The sequence below is a fragment of the Bos javanicus genome, chromosome 29, assembly GCF_032452875.1.
Source record: "Bos javanicus breed banteng chromosome 29, ARS-OSU_banteng_1.0, whole genome shotgun sequence".
Lineage (NCBI taxonomy): Eukaryota > Metazoa > Chordata > Mammalia > Artiodactyla > Bovidae > Bos > Bos javanicus.
Window position 1 is genome coordinate 8,251,524 of NC_083896.1, and position 15,837 is coordinate 8,267,360.

Here is a 15,837-nt window from a genome sequence, read left to right on the forward strand (position 1 = left end):
AATGATGTTATTGAGCTGTCTAGGCAGTTTTTTTTAGTCACTAGAAAATATGAAAAAGCAGTGCAGTTAAGGAAGACTGCTAGGTCATGAAATAAAAACAGCATAGCGCATTCATAACGTGATGCAAGGCGACTTCCTCACCTTCAAAAGCATCCTTGGTTTTCATGTTACTCTGCACTGCTCAGATGTACAAAGATTATATTCTGTAAATGCACATATATTTCCAGTGTTTTATTTTAATGTATAAATTTAAAACATTAGGTTTTAAGCTAGACATATTAGGCTATAAAACATTAGTTAACATTCACGGGATAAGGGAGCAAGAAACCGTCAAGTTTTCCTTCCATGAAAGTAAAAATGTTGGTTGTGTTGCTGCTGGAGAACCGCAGACGGTCCTTGCTGCAGGGCCGTAGCTCTTCCAGCCGCCTGACAATGTTGTCTCACTTAGTAGAACAGCCACCACCCCGCACAACAACTGTGAGGAAGGCCAACAGTCTCTGCCACCGCCCACCAGCCTCAACAGCTCCTGGGTGGAGCTCCCCAGGAACAGCAGCAATGGCAGTGATAATGGCAATGGGAAGAATGGGGGGCTGGAGCACATACCCTCCTTGATGGGGACGTGGAGAAGACTCTTTTGGACACACAGCATGAACCCAGACAGAGCAGTTCAAAAGGCAGCTCTCACTGTGACAGCCCTTCCCCACAAGAAGATGGGCAGATCATGTTTGATGTGGAAATGCATACCAGCAAGGACCACAGCTCTCAGTCAGAAGAAGAAGTTGCAGAAGGAGAGGAAGAAGTGGATGCTCTGAAGAAAAGTGTGGACTGGGTGTCCGACTGGTCCAGTAGACCTGAAAACATTCCACCCAAGGAGTTCCACTTCAGGCACCCTAAACGTTCCGTTTCCTTAAGCATGAGGAAAAGTGGAGCTATGAGGAAAGGGGGGATCTTCTCCACAGTTTCTTAAGGTGTTCATTCCATCTCTCTTCCTCTCCCATGTTCTGGCTTTGGGACTAAGCATCTACATTGCAAAACGACTGAGCACGCCTTCTGCCAGCACCTACTAAGAGAGGAGAAGAGTCCCTGGGCCAGTGTGTGACTTGTGAAGTGGTGTCTTGCCACAGTAGTTTATTTGAACTTGAGACCATTGTAAGCGTGACCCAACCTCCACCCTCTTTATACATATCCAAGTTCCAGTAACTCTCAAATCCAGTATTTTATTCCAACTCTGTTGAGGCATTTTGCTAATAACCTCATTCCCTTTGGGGCCTGAAAAACACTTTAGAATTTTCTAATAAGACTTTACTGTTGTTTAGAAATTTGCAAGGACTTCTTTTCCGCAAACGCCACCAGCAGATTGTAATTTTGTCAAGAATGCCATTGTCTTCTCTCAGTACCACCAAACCTAGACCTGCACCATTCATGGTATAAATCTTATTCTTGCAAGATAACCCACCTGTCTTTTCAATTGAGACCAGGTTGCAAATGATATGAAAGCTTTGTTGTTTTGTTTTCCTAGACAAAGGCAAGCTTCCCTAAGCTTGAATTTATAGTTACGAAAAAAGAAAACAAAAACAAATAAAACAGACAAAATAAGACAAGGAAAAAAAATATCCTGGGCAATAAAAAGTTATTTTAAATCAAAAAAAGTAAAAATGTCATCAGCCCCAGATGAATAGTTCACCTTGGTGAAACGAGAGCAGGTGACATCATCAATATTAACAAAAGCATTAAGTTCAGGACATCATTGTTCTGAACCTGTCATTGGTTATGATAAAAACTTCATATGCAAAATTATTTTAATCTAGAAGATAGAGATTGACATAGCTAATAGATTATGCTAGTGTCATCTGGATCAACTGGACGTTACTAGAAAAATTTTGGATTTTTTTTAACATTTATTTCTTCCCCGTAAGCTGGTGATTTGTTTGTGTCGTGTGTGTGTGTGTTCAGTTGTTCAGTGGTGTCTGACTCTTTGTGACCACATGGACTGTAGCTCTCCAGGCTCCTCTGTCCATGGACTTTCCCAGGCAAGAATATTGAAGTAGATTGCCATTTCCTTCTCCAGGGGATCTTCCCGACCCAGGGATTTTACTCACATCTCTTGTGTCTCCTGTGTTGACAGGTGGATTCTTTACTACTGCACCAAGATGGGGAGCCCTTGTTCACATTAATGTAATGATAAAACCAGAACATGCTTTAGCCTATTCAATATATCCCTACTCTTTCTTTATCTCTTAAATGTTGATAAAAATCAATCTTAATAAAAACATTTTTAATTGCCCAAGCGTAACTTATACTTCTTAAATACAACTAAAATCCTCCCAGCTTCAGGTCCCATTCTAGCCGCTATTGCAAACACCTGGGATTGGTTTTTTTTCCCACTGGAAAACTCCTTCCTCTGCCCCGCCCCCACAAACTCACCCCTGCTTCATCATATCACAGTCCAGAAGCAGGGGGTTTAACAACATGCAGGCCATCCTTGACCTGTGGAAAGGTGAGCTCACGGATACATGTTTCCTCTTTCTCCAATCAGGTGGGTAGGTCTTAGACATATTTTATCCCAAAGGATTAAGCAAAAAATCACCCATCACTGTAGCCACTGCATTAGCTTCAGTGTATTTTCTCTCCTTCTCTGTTCATTCCTTCTTCCTCACTTCTGCTCCCAGAACATATTCCAAATAAACCACCTGCATTCAGGCTTTTTACTCAGGCTCCATTTTCAGGGAAACTTATGGTAAAATAAAGATACTTTTGAAGAACATAACCACTGAGTACACTGGTAGACAGTCAACAGCAAAGCTATCATCTATTTAATGAGTCCATTCTTTCCAATTGCAGAGTAAATCTATGTCTACTTTCCCACTGGAAATGAGTATCAACACTTCTATTCTGATGTCTTTTTGCACAGTATTAGACATTAAACACTTGACATTAAATACTTGCAATCCAATTGAAATAATCTGCCTTAAATCAAGGCACCTGCACATTCTGCTAGTCTCAAGTATCTACTAGATAAAATGCCCAGAAAGATTTTTTTTGAGAGAAAACAAAGGTCCAGTGATGAATTTACTAAATGATTAGATTTCATAAATATTTGAAAATATGAAATAGGAGCCATCTCTGCCTTCACTGAACTTATATCATGGTAAGAGAAACAGATGAGAGATTCATATCCATACATACATATGCATGTATGATATATTAAACACAGTATACTTATGTGATGGTAGCTTCCCTGGTGCCTCAGTGGTAAAGAATCTGCCTGCCAATGCAAGAGATGCAGGTTCAGTCCCTGGATTGGGAAGATCCCCTGGAGGAGGAAATGGCAACTCACTCCAGTATTCTTGCTTGGAGAATCCAATGGACAGAGGAGCCTGGCGGGCTACAGTCCATGGGGTCACAAAGAGCTGACTATGACTTAGTGACTGAAAAGCAACAAAATTTACATTATATACAAAACATAGTTTTGTTCCATAGAAAATGAATGCAAAAATAATGTGATGTTTAGATTTCCCACCCCACCCTGCCAAAACAAAAATCTTAGCTTTAAAATTTTTGGATACATTATTAAATTTCTGAGTCTCAGTGTTCTGAAATGTTACATAGAAACAGTGATAACTACCTTGAAAACTTTCTGTGAAGGTTCAAATAGACAATATGTAAAAAGTTTTTGCCATTTAATATGTGGTACCTAGTACCTGCTTGGAGAAGGAAATGGCAACCCACTCCAGTGTTCTTGCCTGGAGAATCCCAGGGATGGGGGAGCCTGGTGGGCTGCTGTCTATGGGGTCACACAGAGTCGGACACGACTGAAGCGACTTAGCAGCAGCAGCAGTACCTGCTACTATTGCTCTTTGCCCATAATATTCATCATTATCATTAATAACAAATTTCATTTCCTGTCACTAATGTAAGGTGACCATGACCACTAATTCAACAAATGTTTGAGAACCTACCCAATGACCAGCACTGTGATAGCCAACAAAACACAGGCAAGAAAGCAATAATGGTAAAAAGAAATTCAGGTAGGTTGTTTAGTGGAAAAAGAAGTGGGGAGGGCTAGCTGGACTCTTTGAATAGGCTTTAGACATAAAGATAAAGAGAAGGGAGCAGTCCTAATAACAAGCTCACAGCACAGTACCAGAGAGCTAGGCGTTCTAACTTGAGGTCATGACTTCCTGAGCCTGGCAGTGGGAAAGCAGCAGCATTTCCATCACTCTTGGGGCGCATGACAATGACACCATTGTTGTCTCACTGGCTTCTCTTTAGCAAGTGTTGCCTTGAAACTCACTCAAGCAGAGCTATTTATCTGCCCTTGCCTCTCTGTAGTTCTACTGTCTGTGTTTTGTCATCATGTCTATTCAATTAAGATTGATATCTGTACCAAGGGAATCTGAGTTCTCACCAAGCCCCAAAGAGAAATTACTCACTGGAAACCAAAGCACTGTGGCTCCATTATGTTCTGAGGGCAAACAGCCGCTGAATGATGAATGGCGTACTCTATTTTGTTGTGGCTGTTGTAGTTGAATATACTTCAAGCAATAGTTAAGCTGACACTCAGCAGAAACACATCAGTAACCAGTGCAAACAAGATTACTCCTTTAGTTAATGGTTGGATACTCCTTACATTCTTCCTCATTTTATTTTATCCACAGTTATTGTCTCTAAGAATAAGGAAGATTTATCTTATTTAGACCCATTTGAATTAATAAGATTTATTTCTTCCTTATAAATTGTGTTGAATGAATCCTTTTGGACAACGCTGAGGACCAAGTATTGGATGAGCTACTTAATCAGGAGCTCTATAGAACCCAAGACTTAATTGGGCAAGAGAATACCAACAAAACAGATGAGCTGTCCAGACAAGCTTGAGAAATGCCCTCCTTGGGGTGTGTTACAAACCTTTGCACACACTTCAAGAAAGACAACACATCCGGGCTATGTCATTATAAGCTAGGATAGCATAGTCTTAATTACCAAACCAGGTTTGGGGAATCTTGGATCTTACCCAGTTTGGAGGGCCATTCTGAAGAAAAAGAAGTTTTAAAACATAAATAGGAAATTGGGTACAAATTCAAACGGAAAAACAGAAAGTCCAATAAATTGCAAATCTTAAAAAGCTGACAAATGTGGCAAACATCACCAACATTCAGGAAAATAACGCTTACTATGACTGATTGAACCACTTCTGTTTTACTTGGTACATGATTTTGCCGCTTACTCTTTGATTGCTTCTTTATTTGACAACGTTGTTGTATTATTCTTTGTAGAAGAAAATAAAAAGAGTACTTTTTCTAGCATGGTTGATCAAATACTGTTTTATATTATTAATGGTTTCAACAAACCTAGACAACGTATTAAAAAGCAGAGACATCACTTTACCGATAAAGGTCCATAGAGTCAAAGCTATGATTTTTCCAGTAATCATGTACAGATGTGAGTTGGACCATAAAGAAGGCTGACCACCAAAGAACTGATGCTTTCAAATTGTGGTGCTAGAAAAGAGCTTTGAGAATCTCTTGGCTGCAAGGGGATCAAACAAATCAATCCTAAAGAAAATCTACCTTGAATATTCATTGGAAGGACTGATACTGAAGCTGAAGCTCCAAAACTTTAGCTATGTGAAAGCCAACTCTTTGGAAAAGACCCCAGTGCTGGGAAATATTGAAGGCAGGAGGAGAAGGGGATAACAGAGGATGACATGGTTGGATGGCATCACCTACCCAATGGACACGAGTTTGAGCAAACTCCAGGAGATAGTGGAGAACAGGGGAGCCTGGCATGCTGCAGTCCATGGGGTTGCAAAGAGTCCCACATGGCTTAGTGACTGAACCACAGAGGCATTCGTGAGAACTGAATCCTGTTTACAATGTTGCACATCTGATGATGGGAAGAACATTCCACACACAAGCTTCCAGTTCCTTCCAGTAAGCCTGGCCTACATATTCCAGGGTCAGGCAGAGTAAGATATACACCGTGATGTGATGTCTAGCCCTGCATTTTGCTATCACGATGCCTGGCAGAGCAAGTGTTAGAACTATTCCTGGAAGCCATTGCTATGGAACTGTTTGTGGAAGAGGCCACTTTTCATGAAAGAGCTGGTAGCATCACTCAAATTATTTGTGACAAATACTGGTCTGTATCTTCATATGGCAACTTTGTTAGCCTCTTGTTCTTTCCTAAGTGTGTATGCATTTGAACTCAGATCCTTTCAACTTTCTACTGATATTTTTGGCTTCCTCTGTATTTCTTCAAATCCTTTCTAAGTTGAGAAACCCAGGAAAGAACATAGATCCCTCCTAAGCATGATGTTCCTGATGCTTTTAATGGAAAGATTACCCCTGTAGTTCTACAGGCATATCAGAGGATGCATTTCTGCTAAATACAGCAGATACAGTCATCAAAAGGACATTTAGAAAGTGTTTTTACTGAAAACACATTCAAGACTTTCAAAGGTAAAAGAGAAATAAAAATATGATCCTTAAAGCTAATGTAACATTTTGCCTACAAACGGCAAAATTTGCCGACAAACGATGACAATTCTTGAATGCTTAACCATAAATTAATGATTCTGCACTTTAATTTTGGTATAAGATCTTGGAGTTTTAAGGAAAACATAGTTGAAACCACTAATCTTGAAACTATCTGATAATTACATGACATGCTTTGCTTCCTTTTCTGAAATTTGTTAATGGTTTTATAACTGAAAACATTGTTAGATATGGAAGCAAGCACAAATTCAACACACAGAATAGCTTAATGTCATTTCTTCTCCTAACAAGCTTAGTGAGAAATGAAAAGAGAAAGAAAAGACATTTCTTATTTCCATGCTTCCTCCAAGCGAAGCAGGAGAACTGTAACAGATTCCATGCTTTAGTGAGCACTCCATTACCTCATTTTGCTAAGAATCAAATCATAAAGGACATCTGTGCTCAATAACTCCTCTCCCACACCGGCAAGCTGCCACCAGCAGTGAAAGAACTCAGCCATGCCAGAAAGAACCGTTCTGGCTTCAAACAGACCGTTACCATGAAGATCAGGTGTAGATACTACCAAAAATGATTAATGCAAAAAAAAACCACAAATGGGTAACAGTTAATCTTCTGTTAATCAAATGGTTAGGAAGCCTCCATTAGATTGAATTTGCCAGTTTAAGTGAAGGGAAAGCATGGCACCATTTTTATGAGATCTGTTGTATGAGACCCTGCTGTGGGCTTACGCTTTTCAATGCTTTTTAAACTATTTTCTTTAAAAAAAAAAAATGTATTTGTCAGATTGCCTTTGCATTCTTTTTACTTGCGTGTGTTTTTCTGCCGTGCTGGGTCTTGGTTGCTGCATACTGACCTCTCTATTGCAGCGAACAGGGGCTACTCTCTAGATGCAGGGTGCAGGCTCCTCGTTGCGGTGGCTCCTCTTGTTGAGGAACAGGGCTCTAGGCACACAGGCTTCGGTAGTCATGTTGCACAGGCTTAGTTACCCCATGGCATGTGGAGTCTTCCCGGACCAGGGATCAAACCCATGTCCCTTGCATTGGCAGGCGGATTCATAACCACTGGGCCACCAAGGAAGACCACGCTAGGCTCTTCCTTGATGAACATCAAAATCTCTCCCACTTCTCAGCATGCATCCAGAGGCCTTGCTCTTGTCTTCCTAATGAAATCACTGAGAGACAGAGGAAAGTTTATTTTCTTATATAAAAGACCTTTCCTTCCACCTTCCTGATGGAGTTTACATCACAAAAATAATGACTTTGGGTGGTGTCTCAGTTTTAAAATTTATAATGTAATATTAAATACATCGTTTTCATACACACTTCTGCAGAGTATGATGCGTCCTCCAGGAGAAGAGTGTCTCTGCCCACTCCCTACCCACAAGGGAGAAACGCTGCTCGAAGACTAAATAATTCCAATTTTCTGCTTTAGTAAATAGGATGGCCAGAACGTAATTGAATTCCCATTTAGCACTTAGCATCTAATAGTGCCTCAGGCTCTGGGTGATAAACTTGACTCTTCATTCTAGCACTAGAGCTGCAGATTTACAAGAGAGGAAAGCTAGACTTGAAGGTGTACCATGAAGCCAGGAAACTCCAGGGTGCCTCTCTCCAGTTATTTTTTTTTTTAAGTCCCTATTAGCATGATTATGGTTCCGAATTGAAGTTGAAACTATCTAGGCTACACCACACAGTTCTGTCTTTGGTGTTTTTTCCCCCAAAGCATCTTCTATCATTTATAACGAAAAAAGCTAATCTCATTTTTACCCACTGGCTTGGAGCCCTCCTATGTTTGCAGACAGGGGACGATTTTCTCACGTTGGTATTTGCTCGGACTCTGGATATTAACTGCCATGATTCTTCTCACACGCTCCTGGCAATTAATCCCTCATGTAATATGCATAGTTTAATGCCCTTTTACTGCCTGACCTCCACTCTCACATCTCCCCAGGCTAATACCTCGCTAACACCTGGACTCTGCCTTCCAATTTTAAGACATATTGAACTCAGGAAACAAAAATAGGACAGGATTGAAGTGTCTCATTTTCATTCCACCTCTTCATGGCCTTTTGCGTTTCACCTTGAAATTAATTAAGAGAGGACAGTAAGGTGAAATTGCACCATTTCATCTGGGTACCATACCCTGCTTCCCCTTTATGCTAACTCCTGAAACATCAAGATTTCAGACATATTTAAACAGCAGTTAAGGATCACAGCAAGTCACAAAGTTCCTTGGTCATCCAAAAATGTGTTTCTCCTCCTCAATTTTTCTACTCATTAGTATAAAAAACTACTGCCATAGTGTTAAATTACCAAAGAGGGAAATAGATTTTTTTTAAATGTTCATGAGATGGGGATGTATGTTTAACTCTGGGTGGATAACAGAAAAGAGGGTTTTGTACAGCAGATCCTGTATCCCACAAAAAGGCTTGACATCATTATAGTAAAGGTGTATGTGTGTTTGTGCTCAGTTGAGTCTGACCCTTTGCAGCCCCACAGACTGTAGCCCACCAGGCTCCTCTGTCCATGGAATTTTCCAGGCAAGAACATTGGAATGGGTTACGATTTCCTTCTAAAAATACTCATCTCTTTGCTTCAGTCTCAACTATGTCATCAAGTTTTATAATATTATCAGTTAAAAAATAGTATTAAAAAACATAATAGATGCAATGGAGTCCAACAAGTTCATTTAGGCTTGTTACTAGGGGGAGTCTTGCAGCTGGTTAGACTGGAAACAGTGTAAATAAAGCAACTAACAAAAATGCAAATGAAGTACAGATGTGCACCATTCCAAACCAAGAAAGAATCTAGCACCAATCAGACCAAGTATGACTTCTAAACAGGCACAAGTGTGACATCGTACAACTTAAAAAAGAAAAAAATGGAGTTTAATTGCTTTACAATGTATGTTAGTTTCTGTTGTACAGGAAGTGAATCAGCTATGTTGTTGTTCAGTCACCAAGCCATGTCTGACTCTTTGCAACCTCATGGACTGCAAAAAATGGTGCAGATGGACCTATCTGCAGGACAGGAATAGAGATGCCGACGTCGAGAATGGACCTGTGGGCACAGCAGAAGACTGCGAGGGTGGGAAGAACGGGAGATTAAGATTGGCATATATACACCACCATGGGCTTTCCGAATGGCTCAGCGGTAAAGGATCGCCTGCAAAGCAGGAGACACAGGAGATACAGGTTTGATCCCTGGATTAGGAAGATCCCCTGGAGGAGGAAATGGCAACCCACTCTGGTATTCTTGCCTGAGAAATCCCACGGACAGAGGAGTCTTACAGACTACAATGCATGGAGTTGTAAAGAGTATGACATGATTGAGCAACTGAGCATGTACACTACCATATGTAAAATAGATAGCTGGTGGAAACATGCTGTATAGCACAGGGAGCTCAGCTTGGTGCTCTGTGAAGACCTAGAGGATGCGGGGTGAGAGAGAGGTTCAAGAGGGAGGGGTATATGTGTGTGTGTATATGTATATATATATATATATATGTATATATATATATATATATATATAGCTGATTCCACTTTCATTAGCATAATACAAATCAAAACCATGATGAGATACCACCTCACTCCTGTCAGAATGGCTGTTCTCTGATCCATATTGTTGTATGGCCAAAGCCAATATAATATTGCAAAGCAATTACCCTCTAATTAAAAAAAGCTACATATTCCCCCCTCAAAAAAAAAAAAAAAAAAGATAACAAATAGCAAGTGTTAGCAAGGATTGGGAGAAAAGGGAACCCTTGCTAATTGGTGGTGAGAATATAAATTGGTACAGCCAGTATGAAAAACACTATCTAAGCTCCTCGAAAAGTTAAAAATACATTTACCATATGATCCAACAATTCCTCTTCTGGATACATATCCAAAGAGAATGAAATCAGTATCTCAGAGAAATATCTGCACTCCTGTGGTCACTGCTGCATGGTTTAGACAGATAGGTAGATATAGATATATAGATATAGCTCGTATCTTCTTTCTCCATTCATTTGTGTGTATATATATATCATCTCACATGCTAGTAAAGTAATGCTCAAAATTCTCCAAGCCAGGCTTCAGCAATATGTGAACCGTGAACTTCCTGATGTTCAAGCTGGTTTTAGAAAAGGCAGAGGAACCAGAGATCAAATTGCCAACATTCACTGGATCATAGAAAAAGCAAGAGAGTTCCAGAAAAACATCTATTTCTGCTTTATTGACTATGCCAAAGCCTTTGACTGTGTGGATCATAATAAACTGTGGAAAATTCTTCAAGAGATGGGAATACCAGACCACCTGATCTGCCTCTTGAGAAATTTGTACGCAGGTCAGGAAGCAACAGTTAGAACTGGACATGGAACAACAGACTGGTTCCAAATAGGAAAAGGAGTTCATCAAGGCTGTATATTGTCACCCTGTTTATTTAACTTATATGCAGAGTACATCATGAGAAACGCTGGGCTGGAAGAAACACAAGCTGGAATCAAGATTGCCGGGAGAAATATCAATAACCTCAGATATGCAGATGACACCACCCTTATGGCAGAAAGTGAAGAGAAACTAAAAAGCCCCTTGATGAAAGTGAAAGTGGAGAGTGAAAAAGTTGGCTTAAAGCTCAGCATTCAGAAAACGAAGATCATGGCATCCATTCCCATCACTTCATGGGAAATAGATGGAGAAACAGTGGAAAGTGTAAGACTTTATTTTTTGGGGGGGGCTCCAAAATCACTGCAGATGGTGACTGCAGCCATGAAATTAAAAGACGCTTACTCCTTGGAAGGAAAGTGATGACCAACTTAGATAGCATATTCAAAAGCAGAGACATTACTTTGCCAGCAAAGGTTCGTCTAGTCAAGCCTATGGTTTTTCCTGTGGTCATGTATGGATGTGAGAGTTGGACTGTGAAGAAGGCTGAGCGCTGAAGAATTGATGCATTTGAACTGTGGTGTTGGAGAAGACTCTTGAGAGTCCCTTGGACTGCAAGGAGATCCAACCAGTCCATTCTGAAGGAGATCAGCCCTGGGATTTCTTTGGAAGGACTGATGCTAAAGCTGAAACTCCAGTACTTTGGCCACCTCATGCAAAGAATTGACTCATTGGAAAAGACTCTGATGCTGGGAGGGATTGGGGGCAGGAGGAGAAGGGGACGACAGAGGATGAGATGGCTGGATGGCATCACTGACTCGATGGACGTGAGTCTGAGTGAACTCCGGGAGTTGGTGATGAACAGGGAAGCCCGGCGTGCTGCGATTCATGGGGTCTCAAAGAGTCAGACGTGACTGAGCGACTGATCTGATCTGATCTGATCTGATATATCAGCTTCCCAGGTAGCCCAGTTGGTAAAGAATCTCTCTGCAGTGCAGGAGACCCAGGTTTGATCTCTGGGTCAGGGAGATCCCCTAGAGAAGGGAATGGCAACTCACTCTAGTATTCCTGCCTGGAAAATCCTATGGATAGAAGAAGCTGGTAGGCTACAGTCCATGGGATCACAAAGAGTTGGACACAACTTAGCAACTAAATCATATATATACACACACACACACACACACATGGACATCCCAGGTAATGCAGTGGTAAAGAATCTGCCTGCCAATGCTGGAGACACAAGAGACACAGGTTCAATCCCTGGGTCTGGAAGATCTCCTGAAGTAGGAAATGGCAACACACTCCAGTATTCTTGTCTGGAAATTTCCATGGACAAAGGAGCCTGGTAGGCTACAGTCCATGGGGTTGTAAAGAGTAGGACACAACTGAGTGATTGAGCATGCACACACACATACATACACAGACACACATACATATACATACAATGGACTATTATTCATTCATGAAAAATAAGGAAATCTTACCATTTACAACAAGATGAATAAACCTGGAGGTCATTATGCTAGTCTAAATAAGCCAGACACAGAAAGACACATATGCTCTCACTTACACATGGCATCTAAGAAGGCAAGACTCACAGGAACAGCAAAGAGAAGAAGTAGTTGCTAAGAACTAGGGGAGGAGAAAATGGAGACTTACTGTTCAATGAGTGTAAAGTTTCAGTTACACAAGATGAATGCATTCCAGAGATCGAATGTACAAGCTTTTGCCTACAGTTAATAACACTGTACTGTATCCTTTATTTTTGGTAAGAGAGAAGGCCATACATGTTCTCACCATGCCCCAAAATTGGTAACATGTAAAACAATTATCCTTCAACTAAAAAATAAATTAATTAAAAAAAATTAATAACAATGTAAAGATGATGAATCTATTAATTAACTTGATTGTGGTAGTCATCTCACATTGTACACGTATATCACAATGTACAATGTATGTCAAAATACCACATTGCAAACTTTAAATACATGTACTTTTCATTTCCAATTATACCTCAATAAATCTGAAAAACGAAAAACAAAAGTATTGCATATAATTCCCTGCTGTATGTGCACAGGTTTTTGTTAGCTAAGACAGTGGCCATATAATGTGATGGCCATTATCCATCCACCTGCTGTATTACAGACGGTAGAAGCTCGCAGACTACAAGGACTTTATCGTCATAAGCAACTCTTTCTTTCCAGTAGCTGTCAGAGTGATTTGCATTTACATTGACACATCTGTCCATCTGCTAATCAGGAAATAAGCAGATGAGACAAAATGAGGGGAGATTATTTTTGTGTATGGTGTTCCTGGGTTGGGAAGATCCCCTGGAGAAGGAAATGGCAACCCATGCCAGTATTCTTGCCTGGAGAATCCCATGGACGGAGGAGACTGGCGGGCTACAATCCATGGGGTTGGAAGAGTCGAACATGACTTCGCAACTAAACCACCACCACCTTGGTATTATGGAGTGTTCTAATTTCATTCTTTTACATGTTCATTCTTGTCCAGTTTTCCCAGCACCATTTTTTGAAGCTATTGTCTTTTCTCCACTGTATATTCTTGACTCCTTTGACATAGATTCAGATCAGATCAGTAGCTCAGTCATGTCCGACTCTTTGAGACCCCATGAATCACAGCATGCCAGGCCTCCCTGTCCATCACCAGCTCCCAGAGTTCACTCAAGCTCACGTCCATAGAGTCCGTGATGCCATCCAGCCATCTCATCCTCTGTCGTCCCCTTCTCCTCCTGCCCCCAATCCCTCCCAGCATCAGAGTCTTTTCCAACGAGTCAATTCTTTGCATGAGGTGGCCAAAGTACTGGAGTTTCAGCTTTAGCATCATTCCTTCCAAAGAAATCCCAGGGCTGATCTCCTTCAGAATGGACTGGTTGGATCTCCTTGCAGTCCAAGGGACTCTCAAGAGTCTTCTCCAACACCACAGTTCAAAAGCATCAATTCTTCAGCGCTCAGCCTTCTTCACAGTCCAACTCTCACATCCATACATGATTAGGCGACCATAGGTGCACGAGTTTGTCTCTGAGTTTTCTACCCTGTTTCATTGATCCATATCTTTGATTTTGTGCCATTACCAAACTGTCTTGATTACTAATATAGTCTGAAGTCAGACAGCCTGATTCCTTCAACTCTTTTTTTTTTTCTCAGCCATAAAAAGGAATGAAAATGGGTCATTTATAGAGACATGGATGGACCTAGAGTCTGTCACACAAAGCGAAGTCAGAAAGAGAAAAGCACATGTCATATACTAACACATATATGTGGAATCTAGAAAAATGGTGCAGATGAACCTGTTTATAGGGCAGGAATAGAGAAGCAGACGTAGAGGATGGACAGGTCGACACGGGGAGGGGGGTGAATGGGGAGACTGGGACTGATGTCTGTGCACTGGCTTGTGTGAAACAGGCAGCTAGTGGGACCCTGTACACACAGGGAGCTCAGCTCAGTGCTCTGTGATGACCTGGAGGATGGGGTGGGGGTGCGGGGAGAGAGAGGCCAAGAGGGAGGGGATATATGTATGTAGAGCTGATTCGCTTTATTACACAGAGGACTCTAACACAACACTGTAAAAGCTTGTAAAAAAAAAAAAAATCCCCAATTTAAAAAAAAGATGAAGGAAGAAAATCTACTCCAGTTGGCTTGGCTTTCTCACTGAGACTGCAAAGCTAACTTGGACAGATTTCTTTTAGTACTTTAATGACCGGTAAGTCAAAAACTTCATATATTTTCAAACTTTTGTGACACCCTTGCAGAGATGCAGGCACCTTAGGGATCAGGATACCTTATTAATTAATCTTCATGCTCCTGTCTGGTTGCTAAAATTTTAGAGTCAGCTCAAGTTGCAAAACCCGCTTCATCAATAAGTTATTTCCCACAACACTAGAGGCACAACTAAATCACTTTTTATAACTTCTTGAAAATTTCATTCTCAGTTACTCAGTGCAACAAAAATATTTCACAATATTTTGGACCAGGCATTTCCACCCTGCTGTTGCTGCTGCTAAGTCGCTTCAGTCGTGTCCGACTCTGTGCAACCCCATAGACGGCAGCTCACCAGGCTCCCCGTCCATGGGATTCTCCAGGCAAGAACACTGGAGTGGGTTGCCATTGCCCTCTCCAATGCAGGAAAGTGAAAAGTGAAAGTGAAATCTCTCAGTTGTGTCCGACTCCCACCGACCCCATGGACTGCAGCCCACCAGGCCCCTCTGTCCATGGGATTTTCCTGGCAAGAGTACTGGAGTGGGTTGCCATTTCCACCCTGGTTTACTTCAAATGAGGGCTTCCCTGGTGGCTCAGCTGGTAAAGAATCTGCCTGCAATGCGGGAGACCTGGGTTCCATTCCTGGGTTGGGAAGATCCCCTGGAGAAGGGAAAGTATCCTGGCAGGCTAGGATATTCCAGGATATTCCAGTATCCTGGCCTGGAGAATTCCATGGACTGTATAGTCCATGGGGTCGCAAAGAGTCAGACAGGACTGAGCGCCTTTCACTTTCACACTTTTCTACTTTACTTCAAATGAATTTCTTTCTGAGATAACTTTTTAAGCTCTCTATTTTAAGTCACTTGTTTTAAAAAAAAAAAAAAAAAAAACTCCCCAAAGTAAACCAGCTGTTCTCCTTCAGTTTATGGCCAGAGCTACCTGAGCACCTCCTCCTTTAGCAGTCTCTCTTCTGCCTCCTTCTTCCTTTCTTATCGTCACAGTGATCGTCTTTTAATTGGGCCACCAGAGACAACCTGAAATCTAGAGAGGGCAGTTCGTGGTCCTCTTCTTACCTCAGTGTCTACTGCTGGCTCTGGGCTGTTCTCTGGCTGCTTCCTGACAGGTCTGTGAGGAGCAGTCTCAGGGAGATCCATTTTGAATAGCTGAACAACATGAATCAAACCAAGAGATGGGATTATAGAAAGACAACCTATGCTGCTAAGTCACTTCAGTTGTGTCCGACTCTGTGCGACCCCATAGA

General features: G+C 41.4%; 1 pseudogene; it reads left to right on the top strand.

The window, feature by feature from the left end:
- The first annotated feature begins 417 nt into the window (after window positions 1–417).
- LOC133241759 (BCL2/adenovirus E1B 19 kDa protein-interacting protein 3-like) lies at window positions 418–1,610 on the top strand (annotated as a pseudogene).
- Window positions 1,611–15,837: the final 14,227 nt, after the last annotated feature.